The 20,091-nt window shown below is 43.1% G+C and overlaps 1 protein-coding gene and 1 pseudogene across 1 annotated transcript in view; both read left to right on the forward strand.

The window, feature by feature from the left end:
• Positions 1–898: 898 nt before the first annotated feature.
• The window catches only part of LOC138681691 (troponin I, slow skeletal muscle-like), a 222,174-nt gene continuing 202,981 nt past the window's right edge, over positions 899–20,091 (forward strand). Inside the window, exon 1 of the mRNA XM_069769452.1 lies at positions 899–909. The gene's annotated coding sequence lies outside the window, so the exon portion shown is untranslated. The remainder of the gene's footprint in view (positions 910–20,091) is intronic.
• Positions 7,773–18,510, forward strand: LOC138680738 (polymerase delta-interacting protein 3-like; annotated as a pseudogene).

Consider the following 20,091-nt stretch of genomic DNA (forward strand, 5'->3'; position numbering starts at 1 on the left):
ATTCTAACCTGTCACCCTGTGATTTTACTGTATGCAGCATATGAATTGCCGGCTTTTCCAAGGAGATTGATGTGTAAAAATCAGACAGCACTCGCATGGTCCAAGTGCTGTGCGATTTTTTTTTTTTCTCTCCTTGCACCCAGTGACTTCTATTGCGGGATGCGATCCGATTTCCGATTACAATTGCAGCATGCTGCGAGTTTTTTCCAGTCTGATCGTGATCCGATCCGAGCTGAAAAAAACACAGATAAACACACAATGATAGAATAACATTGGTCCGAATGCAATCTGAATGCATTCTTCTGATTTCATTTGCAAATAGGAATAAGTGCTGAGTTTGATCTAACACTCAAATAAACATCAGACAAATTTTCATGCTTTTGTGCGGACCACTTGGTCAGAAGACAAAGATTGGACCTGTGAAATACCCTTTAAACTATAATAAAAAAAATATTGTGAAAAACATATATAGCATTTGTATGAAAAAAAAAATATCTAGATAAGCCTTAAAACAGCTAAACACACTGAAGCAGCAAATTTTATGAAAACCAACATGTGGGTCAGTCTCAATACATTTGACCATGACTATACATACTCATAGATGCATGGAAAATAGATCAAATTTCATTTCACTCAAAATAGACATGAAACCTTTTGTTTTTCTTTTCTACAATAGTGCATGGGATTAAAATTGTAAGAATTTCAATCCCCGATATGTTCAGAGAACACTATTTGCAGAACAAAGACAGGTGCACAATAATCAGGCTGATGCCTCAACCCCTTCCAAAGAAGTATGTATTTTAACTAGCTTGTAAATCCCCTCGAGTGTCACTTACTATTTAAAAATCTGTGCACTGAAAAGACTTCTCAGTCAGCTATAACAGTTTACCCAGATTATTTCATACAGAGGTAAGAGTATACCTATTTTGCTTTAAAACAAAATTGCTAAAGCCAGTTACTTTATTAAATATTTATATTTAATACTGAGAATACCACATTTTTTTTATAGGTAATAGATTCTTGTGGGACCTAATGCTGTTAACAATACTGCTTATATATTAACATGGCTGTTTATATTCGATTTAAATTTGTATTACAAGATGGTAATATGATATACTTAAGACAATATTAAGATTTTGATATTGATTAAGACTGGGGCAACAAGTTATGTTTCACAACAAAAAGAAATTAGATTTGTTTAATTAATTTGTCTGTGGCAAATCTGTGGCTTGATTTCCAATGTCGACAAGTCGTATTTGCACTCAATTTGCACTAAAATCTATGGCTAGTAAGTTATGTTTACATTAAGTTAAGCAACAGAAAATAAAATTTAAATTTTTAAACATTTGAAAATCTGTGATATAGTTGCAATAGGTCGCAAGTCACTCTGCTAAGCGATAAATTGTTAAATATGATATTGAACATATCACATACCCAGAAGTAAGACCATTCTAACAACTGCACCCCTCAAAATCCTCAAAGCTACACACAAAAGGTTTATTAACCCTTCTGGTCCCTAAATTGTGCAGTTTCTCCTGAATATGCCCATATTTCATATGTGGGAGATATCCACTGTTTGGACACACTCCAGACCTCGGAAGGGAAGTAGCACCGTTTGACCTTTTGAACACAAAATTGGCTGGAATCGAGAGCGACGTCATGTCGCGTTTGGAGAGCCCTGATGTGTCTAAACAGTGGAAACCCCCCACAAAGTGACTCTATTTTGGAAACTAGATCCCTCAAGGAACTTATCTAGATGTGTCATGAGCACCTTGAACCCCAAAATGCTTTACAGAAGTTTATAATGTAGAGCTGTAAAAATATAAAATAAAATTTTACCCACAAAATGTACTTTTAGAGCCATTTTTTTTCACAAGGGTAACAGGAGAAAATGGACCCAAAAATGTGTTGTACAATTTCTCTTGAGTTCACTGATACCTCATATCTAGAGGAAAACCACTGTTTGGGCTCAGAAAGGAAGGAGTGACATTTTGGAATGCAGACTTTGATGGAATGATCTGTGGGCATCATGTCATATTTGGAGAGCCCCTGATGTACTTAAACAGTGAAAAAAAAACAAGTGACAACATTTTGGAAACTACACCCCTCAAGGATATTATCCAGTGGTTTAGCGAGCATTTTGAATCCAGAGGTACTATATAGAATTTGATAACATTAGGTAGTCATATTGAATATTTAAAAATTTTTTTTATTTTTTTACGAAAATGTTGTTTTAGCCCCAAATTTGTAATTTTCTCAATGTATAATGGGAGAAAACAGACCCCATAGTTTGTTGCACACTTTGTCCCGAAGAGTGAGTATACCTCATATGTGGTGACACACTTTTGATTGGGCACTTGGCAGGGCTAGGAAAGGAAAAAGCGCCATTATGTAACATTGTGGGTTATAGTTAAAATAGTGAAGAAATGTACAATCGGAGGAGGAAGATTGAACTTGATGGACCTTTTTTTTCAACCTATGTAACTATTTGACTTGGATAGATTGTGAATGTCATGTCACATTTGAAAAGCCCCTGATATGTAAAAACATCAGAAACCCCCAACAGACTACCCCATTTTGGAAACTAGACCCCTCAAGCAAATCATCCAGGGGTGTAGTGAGTATTTTGAACTTATATGTGCTTCACAGAATTTTATAAAATTGAGACGTGGAAATATGACATTCTAGTGGTAAAAATTTAATTTTGTATTTGCTGCTAATATGCCAGGTGCACATGGGTCGCCCACCAGGGCCTAGGGTTCTCGTTACCAGGTACAGTCGCAATTAAAGGTGTGGTCATGATGGCAGCAACCCGATCCATGGCCTTGGGCACCCAAGTAAAAGGGAAAGGCCTTTTAAGGGAGTTGTTATAAAGTTTGTGTTCATGATGCCATCTGTGGTTCTTGGTCAGAGGAGACAAATGCTGCTTAAAGGGGTCCTCTGGGGTGATGGTGTTGCAGTAGAGATGGTGACGCTTCCCACAGGTGAAGCTGGGTTCCCAGGGCTCCCGATGTGTTTGGCAGGGATGGTTAATGCCAGCAAATAAATGGAGGACACAGGGTTGCAGTCTTTACCTGGTTTACTGATGTCGTAGTCAGCCTCAGTCCAGGGTATCGGCAACAGGTGTCGATGGAGTCCAGGCAGCCTGAAGACAAGAGGAAATCCCCTTGCCAGGTCAGTTTGGGAGCCTTCCACTTTGTGCTGATTGCTAGTCCCTTGCTGCCTGTAGTGTCCTGACAAGGTCCTCAATTACTCTCTGTCCTGGGAAAGTCCCTGCAACTTGAGACGTTCCCTTGTGGTCTCTGTACATGGTGATTCTGGGCTCTTATTGTTGCTGTACCTCAGGTATTATGTGGGCAAGTCACTTTTAGCTTCCTGCCCTCCGATTCTGCTGTGGGACTTGCAGTTTCACACAGCCTCGGGCTCCGAGTGGCCGGTTTCTGTGCTCTGCTTAGAGGGGCCCAGTCGCAACCCTCCTCTAGCTCTTAGGTCCTTCTGTGCTCCTCCACTGTCTGCTACCAACTGTCTAACTCCTCCAGTTCAGGATGTATATAGGGAAGCTCCCCTTAAACCGGGTTTAGAGCTCCCCCTTCTGGCCTGGAGTCAGAAAGTGTTGCATGTAAGATTACCTGCCAAATGGATCCACCCTGTGTCCAGGCATGGCATTACCACTGGTACCCGAAACTCCTGGGGTGCCACACACAAGGGTTAATAGGTGAAACTAGGCCCCCACAATTGCGCAATTCCTCCCGAATGCAGTGTGGCCCAAAATGTGGTCAGAAATTACTGTTAGGCAACACGTCATGGCTGAGAAGGAGCGCAATTTGGCTTTTGGAGCACAGATTTTGCTAAAACAGTTTGTGGGCGACATTTGCGGAGCCCCTAAGGTGCCAGAACAGCAGAAAAAAAACAAGTGACCCCATTGTAGAAACCATATCACAGTGATCAAAATTAAAAAAATAGTAAATAACCCCCCCTTTTATCACGCTCTTAGGGAAAAATAATAAAAGAAAATGTACTTACTTCCATTTTCCCATTAGGGTTAGAGTTGGGCTAAAGTGAGTTGGGCTAAAGATAGGGTTCGGGTTAGGGTTGGGATTAGGGTTAGGGTTGGGATTACAGTTAGGGTTGGAATTAGGGTTGGGTTCAGGGTTATGGTTGGGATTAGGGTTCGAATTAAGGTTAGGTTGAGATTAGGGTTATGGTTGGGATTAGGGTTAGGTTTGTGGTTATGGTTAGATTTGGGGTTAGGGTTGTGGTTGGATTGGGGTTAGGGTTGGGATTAGGGGTGTCTTGGGGTTAGGGTTGTGATCAGGGTTATGGTTAGGGTTGGGGTTAGGAATGTGTTGGGGTTAGGTTGTGATTAGGGTTATGGTTAGGGTTGGGATTAGGGTTAAGGGTGTGTTGGAGTTAGGTTTGGAGTTAGAATTGGGTTGATTCCACTGTTTAGGTACATCATGGGGTCTCCAAACGCGACATGGTGTCACCATTGAATCCAGCCAACTTTGAGTTCAAAAAGTAAAATCGTGCTCTCTCCCTTCTGAGCTCTGCTGTGAGACCAAACAGTGGTTTACCCTCACATATGGGGCATCAGCGTAATCAGGACAAATTGGACAACTTTTGGGGTCCAATTTCTCCTGTTACCCTTGGAAAAGTAAAAAATTTAGGGCTAAAAAATAATTTTGTAGAAAAAAAGATTTTTTATTTTCACGGCTCTGCGATATTATCTTCTGTGAAGCACTTGGGCATTCAAAGTGCTGACCACACATCTAGATAAGCTCCTTGGGAGGGACTAGTTTCCAAAATAGGGTCACTTGTGGGAGGTTTCTACTGTTTAGGCACATCAAGGGCTCTACAAACGCAACATGACACCCGCAGACCATTCCATCAAAGTCTACATTCCAAAACATCACTACTTCCCTTCCAAGCCCCGACGTGTGCCCAAACAGTAGTTTTCACCCACATATGGGGTATCGGCATACTCAGGTAAAATTGGACAACAACTTTTGGGATCCAATTTCTCCTGTTACCCTTGGGAAAATAACAAATTGTGGGCTAAAAAATAATTTTTGTGGGGAAAAAATCATTTTTTATTTTCACGGCTCTACGTTATAAACTTCTGTGAAGCACTTGGGGGTTCATTCTGCTCACCACACATCTAGATAAGTTCCTTAAGGGGTCTAGTTTCCAAAATGGTGTCACTTGTGGGGAGTTCCCACTGTTTAGGCACATCAGGGGCTCTCCAGATGCGACATGGCGTCCGATCTCAATTCCAGCCAATTCTGCATTGAAAAAGTCTAACAGCACTCCTCTTCCAAGCTCTGCCGTGCACCCAAACAGTGGTTCCCCCCACATATCGGGTATTGACATACTCAGGACACATTGCACAACAACTTTGGAGGTCTAATTTCTCCTGTTACCCTTGTGAAAATAAAAATTTGTGGGCAAAAATATCATTTTTGTGGAAAAAATAACATTTTTTATTTTCACGTCTCTACATTATAAACTTCTGTGAAGCACTTGGGTGTTCAAAGTGCTCACCACACATCTAGATAAGTTCCTTAAGGGGTCTAGTTTCCAAAATGGTGTCACTTGTGGGGGTTTCCACTGTTTACGCACATCATGAGCTCTCAAAACGCGACTTGGCGCCCGATCTCAATTCCAGCCAATTCTGCATTGAAAAAGTCTAACGCAGAGCCATGAAAATTAAAAAAAAATTTCCCACATAAATTATTTTTTAGCCCCCAGTTTTGTATTTTCCCAAGGGTAACAGGAGAAATTGGACCCCAAAAGTTGTTGTCCAATTTGTCCTGAGTACGCTGATACCCCATATGTTGGGGTAAACCCCTGTTTGGGCACACGGGAGAGCTCGGAAGGGAAGGAGCGCCGTTTTACTTTTTCAATGCAGAATTGGCTGGAATTGAGATCGGACGCCATGTCGCTTTTGGAGAGCCCCTGATGTGCCTAAACAGTGGAAACCCCCCAATTATAACTGAAACCCTAATCCAAACACACCCCTAATCCCAACGGTAACCCTAACCACACCTCTAACCCAGACACACCCCTAACCCTAATCCTAACCCTATTCCCAACCGTAAATGTAATCCAAACCCTAACCCTAACTTTAGCCCCAACCCTAACTTTAGCCCCAACCCTAACTGTAGCCTTAACCCTAGCCCCAACCCTAACCCTAGCCCTAACCCTACCCCTAACCCTAGCCCTAACCCTAATGGGAAAATGGAAATAAATACATTTTTTAATTTCTTCCTAACTAAGGGGGTGATGAAAGGGGGTTTGATTTACTTTTATAGCGGGTTATTTTGCGGATTTTTATGATTGGCAGCCGTTACACACTGAAAGACGCTTTTTATTGCAAAAAATATTTTTTGCGTTACCACATTTTGAGAGCTATAATTTTTCCATATTTGAGTCCACCGAGTCATGTGAGGTCTTGTTTTTTGCGAGACGAGTTGACGTTTTTATTGGCACCATTTTCGGGCATGTGACATTTTTTGATCGCTTTTTATTCCGATTTTTGTGAGGCAGAATGACCAAAAACTAGCTATTCATGAATTTCTTTTGTGGGGGGGGGGGGGGGGGGCATTTATACCGTTCCATGCTGATAAAGCAGTTTTATTCTTCAGGTCAGTACGATTACAGCGATACCTCATTTATATCGTTTTTTTATGTTTTGGCTCTTTTATACGATAAAACCTATTTTATAGAAAAAATAATTATTTTTGCATCGCTTTATTCTGAGGACTATAACTTTTTTATTTTTTTGTTGATGACACTGTATGGTGGCTCCTTTTTTGCGGGACAAGATGATGTTTTCAGTGGTAACATGGTTATTTATATCCGTCTTTTTGATCACGTGTTATGTCACTTTTTGTTCGGCGGTATGATAATAAAGTGTTGTTTTTTTGCCCCCCTTTTTTTTCACGGTATTCACTGAAGGGGTTAATTAGTGGGACAGTTTTATAGGTCGGGTCGTTACGGACGTAACGATACTAAATATGTGTACTTTCAGGCTGTGTGCACACGTTGCTGATGTTTTGCTTTTTTTCGTGTTTTTTTCGCTATAAAAACACTATAAAACTGCAAAAAACAGCATACATTATGCATCCCATCATTTAGAATGAATTCCGCAATTTTTGTGCACATGATGTGTTTTTTTCCACGAAAAAAACGCATCGCGGTAAAAAATGCAGAATGTTCATTAATTTTGCAGATTTTTTTGTGGATTTCCCACTATATAATGCATTGGGTAACCAATTAATTCTCTGCCGTATGATGTTGTAATGAGTGATTCATTACTTAAATTTAAGAGGGGACTGGACACATTTCTGGAAAAGTATAATGTTACAGGGTATATACACTAGATTCCTTGATAGGGCGTTGATCCAGGGAACTAGTCTGATTGCCGTATGTGGAGTCGGGAAGGAATTTTTTTCCCCAAGGTGGAGCTTACCACACATGGGTTTTTTTTGCCTTCCTCTGGAACAACATGTTAGGGCAAGTTAGGTTAGACTATGGGTTGAACTAGATGGACTTAAAGAAAGTCTTCCTTCAACCTTAATAACTATGTAACTATGTAACTCAGCCCCCACACATAACAACTGCTGAGTGGAGTGGGTGTGGATCATTGACATATGTGAGGTTCTTCAAGCGCCGATGATGCTATTATCAGCGTAACCATCCCGACGCTCTGACTATTGAAACGTTCACTGCAGAATCTCAAAGTGGATGCTTTGAATGCCGGGCAGGTAGCTATGGAGCAAGATTTTTCAGTGGCTGATACCACACAGTGCAGCCTCACACAATATTCTCAGGCCACGTTGGGTGATGACGAGGAACAAGAGGAGGAGGATGGGGAGGCACAGGAGTTTATGGTCTGTGCTACAGAGAGGACCCTCAATCCCAGCTTCATGCCTGTCCAGCATGGATGGCATGAAGAGGAGGATGAGGAGGAGGAGGTGGCGATGCATCGTGAGGAGCATAGGATGGTTAGGCCCCTTTCACACATCAGTTTTTTGCTATCAGTCGCAATCCATCGAATTTTGAAAATAACGGATGAGGTGACTGATGCCGCTGGACCCGTTTTTTTATCATAGACTTGTATTAGCGACGGATTGCGACAGATGGCCTCACAATTCATCCAACGTTTTTTGTGTACGTCGAAAAAACGGACAGCGATGGATCTGTCGTTATCTGTCGTTTGCTCGAATGGAAGCCTATGGGTGCCGAATCCAGCGAAGGATTCCATTTTTTTTAACTGAGTATGCTCCCATTTATTTAGCCAGATCTGCTAGTCGGATCTGTCAAAAAAATGAATCCGTCAAATCAGTTTTTCACAATCTGCGAGGGATTGTGACTGACGGCAAAAAACTGATGTGTGAAAGGGGCCTTAGTGGCCGATCTTGTGGAGACACTGAATGTTTGACTCTTTGTAGTCTGCCACACATCATTATTATTATTGGAGCGCTAGGGCCGTGGGGTACTCGGTACCGGTCACGGTGGCAGTGACCTGGTCCATGGCCCTTGGCATCCAGTAAAAAGGTGATTAATGGAAATGGGAATAAAGTCTAATGTAGTATGTTTGTGACGCCACCTGTGGTATTCGGCCAGGGGTGGCTGATGCTGCTTAAAGGGGGCCTCTGGGGCTGATGGTTTGGCAGCTTAGATGGTATAGCTCCCCACAGGTATAGCTTGGTTCCCCAGGACTCCTGGTGTAATTGGTAAGAGGGATGATTGGTGGTGGGGTGCAGGACTGAGGGTGCAGGAATTAATTGCAGGACACAGGGATAGCAGGTTTTTTTTACCTTTTCCTGGTAGAATTCAGGTACAGTCCAGAGTACAGGTAACAGGTGATGGTTGGGTTCGGGCAGCCTGGAAACAGCTTGGGATCCACTTATACAGGTGGGTTCGGAGGCCTTCCCTCTGCTTTGTATATCTGACCCTTGCTGCCTGATGCTCTGAACGAGTCCTCTCAGTGTCTTTCATGGGCACTGTCCTTTCTTCGGCAGCCCCAGGCTCCTCACTTGCTGTGCTACCTGCACGTGTTGGATGGGACAGGAGACTTGCAATCTCCTGCCCGTCGGGTTCAGTGGCTGGGTCTGCAATTTCCACACCACCAGAGACCCCGATGTCCGGTCTCTTGGCGCTTTCCTCTGGGGTAAGCCCACTTGCAGCTCCAGACTCCAGGCTTCTGTCCTTTGCCTCATCTCCTCTCACTGTCCCTCACACAGACTGACTAACAGACTGTCTAACCCCTCCCCCAGACCAGAATTTATAGGGAAGTTCCCATGAAAACTGGGTTAGAGCTCCCCCTTCTGGTCTGGAGTCAGGACAGTGTTGCATGTCAGTATTACCTGATTAAGGGAACCCTCCTTGTTTCCAGACATGACATCACCTCCCCCATGAAGAAGGCAATACCATTGTGGCATCCAGACTCCTGGGGTGCTACATTATTATTTATTATTATTATAGCGTTATTTATTCCATGGTGCTTTATGTGTGAGGAGGGCTGTACAAAATAAAAAACAAGTACATTAATCTTAAACAATATAAGTCATGACTAGTGATGAATGACCACTAAAATGCTCGGGTGCTTGTTGCTCTGGTCGAACAATTTGTAATACTCGGGTACTTGGAGAGAACAACGAGCCCAATGTAAGTCTATGGGAGACCCGAGCACTTTTACCACAATCTCCCCAGGGGTCCTTTTAAGGTCTAGAAACATCTGAAAATGATGGAAACACTGCTCAAATGACACGGGGACATTATAGCAAATGTCCCTGGAAGCATTTCTGACTCCTAGGTCACAACTGCAAACAATGTTGTCAGAGTTTAACGCCATTTTTACAGGTGCACCAAAAAATATACAAAACCGAAATCCAAATCGATTTGGCAGGGAAATATGTTAAGGAACATCCTTTCCAGGGTAATGACTTGTATACAAGGAAAAATAATTAACCTCAAACAAAAATGTTTCTCCACCACTTGGTCTATGTTCACACGCAGTTTTTTTAATGCATTTTTCAACTTTTGCATTGCTTTCAACCAATACAAATGCATTCACTGGGTAATGTCATTGTAACATTAAGCAAAACCCTAGCTGGCCATGTGTTGTGTGACACATAAGCAGACACATCTTGTTTCATTTATGAAGGAGGGACTCTTAAAGTCACAGAGCCTATTTTTAGAGGGACATCAGGCGGCAATAATCTTCATAAAGAGAAATTAAACAGTGGGTCTCCTATACTGTTATTGCCTATGCAGTGATTGGCTGGTCTGCCAAAAATTAGGACGCACCCCAATACCCCTTTCACGAGACGTACAGGAGGGCCTCCTGAAAAAATGCTGCATTGAATGCAAGACCTGGCCTGCCCAAAAGTTACATGCACCCCAATAATCGTTTCATCAGACGTACTTGAGGACCTCTTGACAAAATGGTGTGTCTTCCATACTGTTTGCTTATGCACTGAATGCAAGGCCTGGCCTGCACCAATGTTACATTCACCCCAATAACCCTTTCAGCAGACGTACTTGAGGGCCTCAGGACAAAATTGTTCCCATTAGAAGAAAGTGTGTCTCCCATACTGTTTTCTTATGCACTGAATGCAAGGCCTGCCCTGCTCCAAAGTTACACGCACCCCAATAAGCCTTTGAAACCACGTACTGGATGGCCACATGAAAACCAAGTTCACATTATTCCTTTGACACTGCCATACTGTTTGTTTATGCACTGAATGCAAGGACTGCCTTGCACCAAAGTTGAACCCACCCCAATAAGCCTTTGAAATCACGTACTGGATGGCCATATGAAAACCAAGTTCACATTATTCATTTGGTTCTCCCATACTGTTTGCTTTTGCATTTAATTCAAGGCATTTCCTGCACCAAAGTAACATGCAGGTCAATAAGCCTTTGAACCGACGTCCTGAATGGCTACATGAAACCAAAGTTCCCATTATTATTAATTTTGTACTCCCATACAGTTTGCCCATGAAGTGAATGCAAGGTCTGCTCCAAATTTAGACGCACCACAATAACCTATAATACAGATGTCCTGGATGACCACATGAAACCAAAGTTTCCTTTTTTCATTTGCTACTGCCTTACTGTTTGCCTATGCATTGAAAGCAAGGCCTGCCCTGTCACAAAGTTACATGCACCCCAATAACCCTTGGAAGAGACATACAGGTGGGCCTCCTGAAAACAATATTCCCATTATTAGGAAGTGGGTCTCCCATAGTGTTTGCCTATGCAGTGAATGCAAGGCCTGCAAAAAATTAGGAGGCTCTCCAATTCCCCTTGAAAGAGATGTGGATATTGGCCTCATAAAAAAAAGTTCCCATTATAAAGTAGCAGGTATACTTGTAATGCCCATACGCTAAGTGTATGGGCTGACAAACATTTCACCCTGGGGGGGCGGGGGGGAGGGGGGGAAACATCAACATAATGTGTAAACTTTTTTTGGTACGGGCATCATAAACACCCTTGAAAACAATAATGTGGTTTCCAACACAGTTGCTGCTGGGAAGGTGCAGGTTTTTTGCAGAAATATGGTGGACGAGTTGTTGGCTGAAGTGATCAGGAAAAGGGGCTTGGTGACGGCAGGAATGTGAACATACAGGATTATTAACGGCGGGGGCTATGGGAGGTATGAGATCCAGGATCCAGCCTACAATGATTAATCGTTTACCCACCCTCAAATAACAGAATGTGTTTGATGCCCGTCAGAAGATCGGTGTAACAGATGCGCGTCTGAAGCTCGGCATAAAAGATGCCAGTGAGGAATAGGTTGCCAAAGACGCAGGTGTCCATATAAAGGATAAAGTGCAATATGCTGGTGAGATGCTTAAGGCTATGTGCACATGTTGTGGATTGGTGTGCGGATTTTTCCGCACTGTTTTTCCAAAATCCACAGGTAAACCGCACTGCGGATTACCCGCGGATTTACCGCGGTTTTTGTGCAGATTCCACCTGCGGTTTTACACCTGTCGATTCCTATTGAGGAGCAGGTGAAAACCGCTGCGGAATCCGCACAAAGAATTGACATGCTGCGGGAAAAACACCACTGCGTTTCCGTGCGGTTTTTTTCCACAGCATGTGCACTGTGGATTTTATTTTCCATACATTTCCATGGTACTGTACAACGCATGGAAAACAGCTGCAGATCCGCAGCGTCAAATCCGCTGCTGATCCGCAGCAAAATCCGCAACGTGTGTACATAGCTTAATTCTAGAAAGCAGCAGATCAGGGTTGGAGGAAAACTAAACAAAGTGATGGATGCTCGTTTTAGGCTATGTGCACATGTCCGAAATTTCCGCAGAAATTTCCGCGGCTATTCCGGAACTCCCTGCTGTGGGAAAAATGCATGCGGACGTAGCATGCGTTTTCCCGCTAAACACTAGCGTTTTGCAAGGGTAATTAGCTTGCAGAATGCTAGCGTTTTGCAAGCGATCTGTAGCATCGCTTGGAAAACTGATTGACAGGTTGGTCACACTTGTCAAACATAGTGAACATGCTGCATTTTTTCTGGAATGTGATTCCACCGCGGAAATAAACACAGCATGTGCACAAAAAATGCGGAATGCATTCTAATAATAGGATGCTTAATGTATGCGTTTTTTTCGCGGTTTTATTGCTTTTTTGTAGCAAAAAAAAGTTAAAAAAACGTGAAAATTCCTGAACGTGTGCACATAGCCTAAAACTAATTTTATTTTATTTTTTCTGGTGTTACAAACACTGTTAAAGGAATGCCAATAAACGTAGTTAACCACGACATTGGGAAACAACAGATCACAGCTTCAAACAATGTGCAAAAAAGGTTGTGAATGTCTTGAAAATCTTTTTCTCTTGTGCAAGCTGTATGAGTTGCCCACCTGGGCTTGTGGGATACTTGGCACCGGGTCCGGTCTTAAAGGGGATGTCACGGTGGCTACAATCCGGTCCGTGGCCCTGGGTGCCCAATTAAAGGGGAAAGGTCTTTTAAAGGGTATTGTGGATAAAGCCTATTGTTCATGATGCCACCTGTGGTGTTCGGTCAGTGGGGACCGACGCTGCTTAAAGGGGTCCTCTGGGGTGATGGTATGCAGCAAGATGGTGACGCTTCCCACAGGTGAAGCGGGGTCCCCAGGGCTTCCCAAGTGTAGGGCACCAATGGTGTAGTGGATGGTATAGCAAAGAACGAGGACACAGGTTTGCAGTCTTTACCTGGTAGTAGTAGTCCTCAGTCCAGGGTACCAGGTTCAGGGTAGCTGTGTTCTGGCCGGCTTGGAGGCAATAGGAGATCCCTCTCCCAGGTGAGGTCCGTAAGCCTTTCCTACTTGCGCTATTTAGTTGATTAGGTCCCTGCCGCTTGAAGCTTATTGCAAGTCCCCTCTCTCCTGTCCTAAGACAGATGTCTGTATGATAGGCAGTTCGAGCCTGTTTATAGGGTCTCTATCATGACCCGGGCTCTAAGGTCACTGCTTCACCTCAGACTTGATGCAGGCAATTGACATAAAGTCATATGCCCTCCAGTTCTGCCGTGCGTCCTGGAGAACAACACGACCTCGGGCTCCCGGTACCCAGCTTCTGCGCTCTGGCTCTCAAGGTATCCTTCCGCTGTTCCCCTGATTAGCCTCTTCCTCCTCTGTGCTTCTTCCCTCTAAGCTCCTCCACTATTCAACTCTCCTTCAGAGTCTCCCTCTTTGCAGGGGTAACAGCTCCCTCATGGCTGCTTGGCACCCTACATTTGATCCAGACATTTGATCCAGACGTCCTTCTACTCTCCTCACTCCTCTGCAACTCTCCAAGACTGACTGGCTCCTCCTCCAGACAGGATGCATCATAAAGTGTAAGGAAGCTCCCCCGAATCCAGGTTCTGAGCTCCCCCTCCTGGCCTAGATTCAGAAATGTTGAATGTGAGTGCCTTACCTGATAGAGAGAATCAGAAGCATTAAGTGTAATTAATTTGTCCACACAGCAACTCACAGCAGATGAACTTGAAGTTTTATCACTGGGTCTCAACTTTGTGCCAGACACGGAATTCAATCTGTTTAATACCATATTGGATATAAATAAATTTATTCAAAACTTGACTATTAAAAAACATTATTGGACAGAAGAAGATACGAAGGAAGAAGAAATTAGCAATCATATCATAAATGAATATGAAGGTTTAAATCTGGGTGTCAAATAAAAAACAAGCGGACTATTTATTGGTCCCGCATCCAACACTACCAAAACTGTATGGACTTCCAAAAATACACAAGAGCAATGATATACCACCAAATGAGACCAATCGTATCGGGTGTGGGATCCATGAACGAACATTTGTGCGAATGGGTCAACACATTGCTTCAACCACTTGTCTTGAGACTGGTCATATCAAAGACTCAAGGGAAGTGTTGAGAACTTTTTCTAAAAAAAATACAATTCAAAAGGAAATGTAATTTCCCCAGGGTTGTTTACGTCTAAAACCACCTCGAGAACATGGTTGGAAACAAAAGGTTTTTTACAAATGTGGTACAACCTCATGCAGCACATGTGAACATGGACTTGTGAGTAAAACATACAGGGTTGATAAAAACCCACGGATATATAATACTAGATGGTGGCCCGATTCTAACGCATCGGGTATTCTAGAATATGCATGTCCACGTAGTATATTGCACAGCCCACGTAGTATATTGCCCAGCCACGTAGTATATTGCCCAGTGACGTAGCATATTGGCCAGCAATGTAGTATATTGCCCAGTCATGTAGTATATTGCACAGCCCACATAGTATATTACCCAGCCACGTAGTATATTGCCCAGCCACGTAGTATATTGCCCAGCCACGTAGTATATTGTCCAACCACATAGTATATTGCCCAGCCACGTAGTATATTGCCCAGTGACGTAGCATATTGGCCAGCAATGTAGTATATTGCCTAGTGACGTAGTATATTGGCCAGCCACGTAGTATATTGCCCAGTCATGTAGTATATTGCACAGCCCACATAGTATATTACCCAGCCACGTACTATATTGCCCAGCCACGTAGTATATTGCCCAGCCACGTAGTGTATTGTCCAACCACATAGTATATTGCCCAGCCACGTAGTATATTGCCCAGCCACGTAGTATATTTCCCAGTCACTTAGTATATTGGCCAGTTACGTAGTATATTGCCCAGTCACGTAGTATATTGCCCAGTCACGTAGTATATTGGCCAGCCATGTAGTATATTGCCCAGTTACGTAGTATATTGCCTAGTGACGTAGTATATTGCGCAGCCAATTAGTATATTGGCCAGTTACGTAGTATATTGCCCAGTGACGTAGTATATTGCCCAGTCACGTATATTGCGCAGCCACGTAGTATATTGCCCAGCCACGTAGTATATTGCCCAGTTACGTAGTATATTGCCCAGTTACATAGTATATTGCCCAGTTACGTAGTATATTGCCCAGTTGCGTAGTATATTGCCCAGTGACGTAGTATATCGCTCAGCGACGTAGTATACAGCACAGAGCCACGTAGTATATTGGCCAGTAATGTAGTATACTCACAGAGCCACGTAGTATATTGCCGAGTGGCATAGTATACAGCACAGAGCCACGTAGTATATTGCACAGCGAAGTAGTATACAGCACAGAGCCACGTAGTATATTGGCCAGTCACGCAGTATATTGCCCAGCCACGTAGTATATTGGCCAGTCACGTAGTATATTGCCCAGCTACGTAGTATATTGCCCAGCCAGGTTTGTCACAGGTGAAAAAATAAAAAAAACATATACTCACCTTTCCGAAGGCCCGTTGTAGTCCGCGGCAGCTTGCAGTCCCAGGGTTGGTATCACAGCGCAGGACCTGTGATGATGTCGTGGTCACATGACCGTGACGTCATGGCAGGTCTTTCTAGCGCAGGCGCACAGGGCCTGTGATGACGTCACGGTCACATGACCGTGACGTCATGGCAGGTCCTTGTCGCGCAGACATGCAGGGCCTGTGATGACGTCACGGTCACATGACCGTGACATCATGGCAGGTCCTTCTGCCATACCATCTTTGCCACCGGAAACTGCAGCGGAAGATGGCGGCTGGTGGGAGCGGCTCAGCTTACAACGGAGGGTGAGTCTAGCAGGTTTTTTGTTTTTTTTAATTATTTTTAACATTACTTTTTTACTGTTGATGCCGCATAGGCAGCATCAATAGTAAAAGGTTGGAGACACACAGGGTTAATAGCGGCGGTAATGGAGTGCGTTACCCGCGGCATAACGCGGTCCGTTATCGCCGGCATTAACCCTGTGTTAGCGGTGACCGGAGGGGAGTATGCGGGCGACAGGCACTGACTGTGGGGAGTAAGGAGCGGCCATTTTCTTACGGACTGTGCCCGTTGCTGATTGGTCGCGGCAGCCATGACAGGCAGCTGGCGAGACCAATCAGCGAATGAATAACTGTGACAGAAGGACAGACAGACAGACGGAAGTGACCCTTAGACAATTATATAGTAGATAAGACACTTTATAAATTGTCACACTACTAACATTGTGTATAAAGTAGATTGTGTGACTTGCAACTTATCATATATTGGCTGCACTACCAGAAAATTAAAAACACGCATTTCTGAACATTTGAGAGATACAATAAAATCTAATGTCAACAATTGCAATATGTCTATGGTGGCAAAACATTTTACAACCCACCACACAGGAGATGTATCTGCCATGAGAATACAAGGCATCGAACAGATAAAAAAATCACCACGAGGTGGGGATATAAAAAGACGCCTCTTAACCATAGAGGCGTTCTGGATATATAATCTTGAAACAAGATATCCAAACGGTCTAAATAGGAGAAACGAGTTGATGTATCATTATTGTTAATATTAATGTATGTAACACTATGTTTTTGTATATATTGTTGTTTTAATGGATGAGTAAGTTTATGCGGAATTAAATAGGTATAGTGTCACGCTGTAAACGGAAATAAAGGGGCAGGAATGGCGAAATGGAACCCGCACCTGTCCCTGACTCTAAGGGGTCCTGACTTGCCCTTATCTCAGGGGTACCTATAATGGTTAGGAGGCCTGAGCCGAGAGCGTATCCCTGTCTCCTGAGAAGACCCTATCAGTGGCCGCCCCTCCCCCCCCAGGAAGGAGGACTGCACAAAAATAGCAAAACGAAAAATAGACAGGGAATACAGAAGTAAGTAAAATAGCAAACACCCTTAAAACTCACACAACCACAGAGGAAACACTGAGTAGGGAAAAGGGGGGGAGAACAAAGGAGAGAAAACAGGTTTAACATGCAACCAAATAAGCAGACAACAATCTTAGCAGATAAACCTCCAAGCTCCAACACTATTCTCCTTCACACTCCAAGCCAAGCAGTTGAACTGATCACTGACAACAGTTCTAGTCAAAGCTAGGTCTATATAGAGGACGAGATTACCAAATCCAATTCAGCTGAGAGACTCTCAGCAACTTCAGCAACAAGGTTAACTCATGCACTGCTGGCATAAGGCAGCCAGGTCAGAACTCAGGAGAAGAGCTTCTGTTCACCATGTGTGAACGAGGCCTGCGAGGCTGCGGATCCCTGAAGCCTCTTAGTCGCGGTAGCCATATGACATATAGACTCAGAAATCTACGTCATGTAATTAAATCATCTCTGGAGGGCTAGATGAAACAACATATAAGAATCAGAGGTTGGATATAGGATCAAGCTGTGAACATGATCTTTACTTTTTGTGATCGAAATGCGTTGCTTGTACCTCTTTTTTCCGCTGCATACATGTCCACTATGTACAAGGATCTTATGATTATTATGGAGTTTTAACTTGAAAATAAAGACTTTGAATTTTAAAGGAGCTGGAACTACCACTTTTTCTTCACATTAGAGATAATCTCCCTTGCCTCCAAGCGTGACATCACCCTCCCCGAAAGGAAGGCAACATCACTGCAACAACCCGTTACCTGGGGTGTTGCATGTATGTCTTACTAAAGTGGTATAGAATGATGCATACACAGCTCCTATGTCTACTCAGCACGAGACACCTTTATTGCGCACAAAGGCTCTAGCCAACATGTCATGGACACTTGTCACAAAGAAGGCCAGTTCATCAGTAGAGCCCACTCCATAACAGCCTTTCCATTTATAATTTGCATCCAAAGTCACAGCGGAAGATAGCGTGGAGCTTTTCTGTGTATGCGTTGCCTTGAAGTGCAACTGCTTGTTGAGTTCCTGAGTTGCAGAGGTTGTGTTTGTAAGAAAGGAAGATGCAGTTAGTGTCTGTAAAAAATGCAACAACAGATACCTAGATAGACAACCAATGAAATGCAATCTTCCTTCTAAGATTAAGTGACACCCCATCAAAGAAGGAAGGTGAATCTATAAAAAACACAACCTCCTCCTCCTTCTTTGTTGCTTAAAATCCTACAGCTGAAGTTGATCTTGGTAATATTTTAAAAGCACTTTTTAAATCCTTTGGGTAATCATCAGTCATCCAACCATCTGCATTTCAGATTAAGCTCTGATGACACCAACACTACTTGGAGATTGTAATAAGAGAGATTCACAATTCACATATGGGCCCAGAGACTACTTTAAATAAAACACTTCAGTTTTCTATTTGGTTTAAGTTTAGCACTGAAGATCAACAGACCTTGATTTCCAAATGAAATGCAAAATTTACTTTCATCTGAAAACAACACCATGAACCACAGTCCAGTTATTTTTCTTCTTGGCATTGTCTATTGGTCTTAAGTGGCTTGACACAAGGAATGCGACACTTGTGCCCAGCCCATGTCCTGGATAGATCTCTGTGTGGTGGCTCTTGAAGCAATGACTCCAGCAGCAGGCCACTCCTTGTGAATCTCCCCAAAATTTTTGAATGGCTTTTTTTTAACAATCCTTTCATGGATGTGGTTATCCCAGTTGCTTTGTGCACCTTTTTCTACCACACTTTTTTCCTTCCATTCAACTTTCCATTAATATGCCCGGATACAGCACTCTGTAAACAGCCAGCTTCTTTAGCAACAGTCTTCTCCATGATTGTGGAGCCTGTTGAAACAGACTAAGGGACCTTTTTAAATGCTTAGGCAGCCTTTGCAGGTGTTTTTTTGTTATTTATTCTAATTTACTAAGATAATGACTTTTGGATTTTCATTGGCTGTAAGCCATAATCATCAACATAAACAGAAATAAACACTTGAAATAGAACTCTCTGTTTGCAATGACTCTATATAATACATGAGTTTCACTTTTTGTATTGAAGAACTGAAAAAATTAACTTTTTGATGATATTCTAATTTTGTGAGAAGCACCTGTACTATAAAATGTCCATCAGATAAGACCCTATTTGTGCTGATTTTTCCCACAGCTCTTCTTCTGTCTGAAACACTGGCACAAATGCCTCCTGCCCTGTAACTATCATTGCACATTCTGACTTACCATCATAAGTAGTGTTGAGCGATACCTTCTGATATCCAGAAGTATCAGTATCGGATTGGATCAGTCGATATCCAAAAAATATCGGATATCACTGATACCCGATACCAATGCAAGTCAATGGGACACAAATATCGGAAGGTAAATAAGCCCTTTCTGTCCTTCTACATCCTGTTCTGGAGGGGGGAAGAGTGTGGGCGGTGCATGGGCGGACACTGTGCGTGTCTTTGTGTGCGGGCGGAGTCTCTGCGGGCCTACCAGAAATCTGTATGGGCCTCTCGGGGGGGGGGGGGGGGGGGGTCTGTGCGTGCCTGCCAGGGGTCTGTACGGGCCTGATCGGGCTCTGTGCGGCATGCCGGGGCTCTGTGCGTGCCTACATACATACTACATACAGTCATGGACAAAAATTTTGAGAATGAGACAAATATTAATTTTTCCAAAGTCTACTGCTTCATTTTTTCTAATGGCAATTTGCCTATACTCCTGAATGTCAGAGTGATCAGCTTAACAGCAATTAATGTACTTGCAAAGTCAATATTTGCCCAGAAAATGAACTTTAACCCCCAAAACACATTTCAACATCATTGCAGTCCTGCCTTAAAAGGAGCAGCTAACATCGTTTTAGTGATTGATCCATTAACACAGGTGTGGGTGTTGATGAGGACAGG

The sequence above is a fragment of the Ranitomeya imitator genome, chromosome 5 (genome assembly GCF_032444005.1).
Source record: "Ranitomeya imitator isolate aRanImi1 chromosome 5, aRanImi1.pri, whole genome shotgun sequence".
NCBI lineage: Eukaryota > Metazoa > Chordata > Amphibia > Anura > Dendrobatidae > Ranitomeya > Ranitomeya imitator.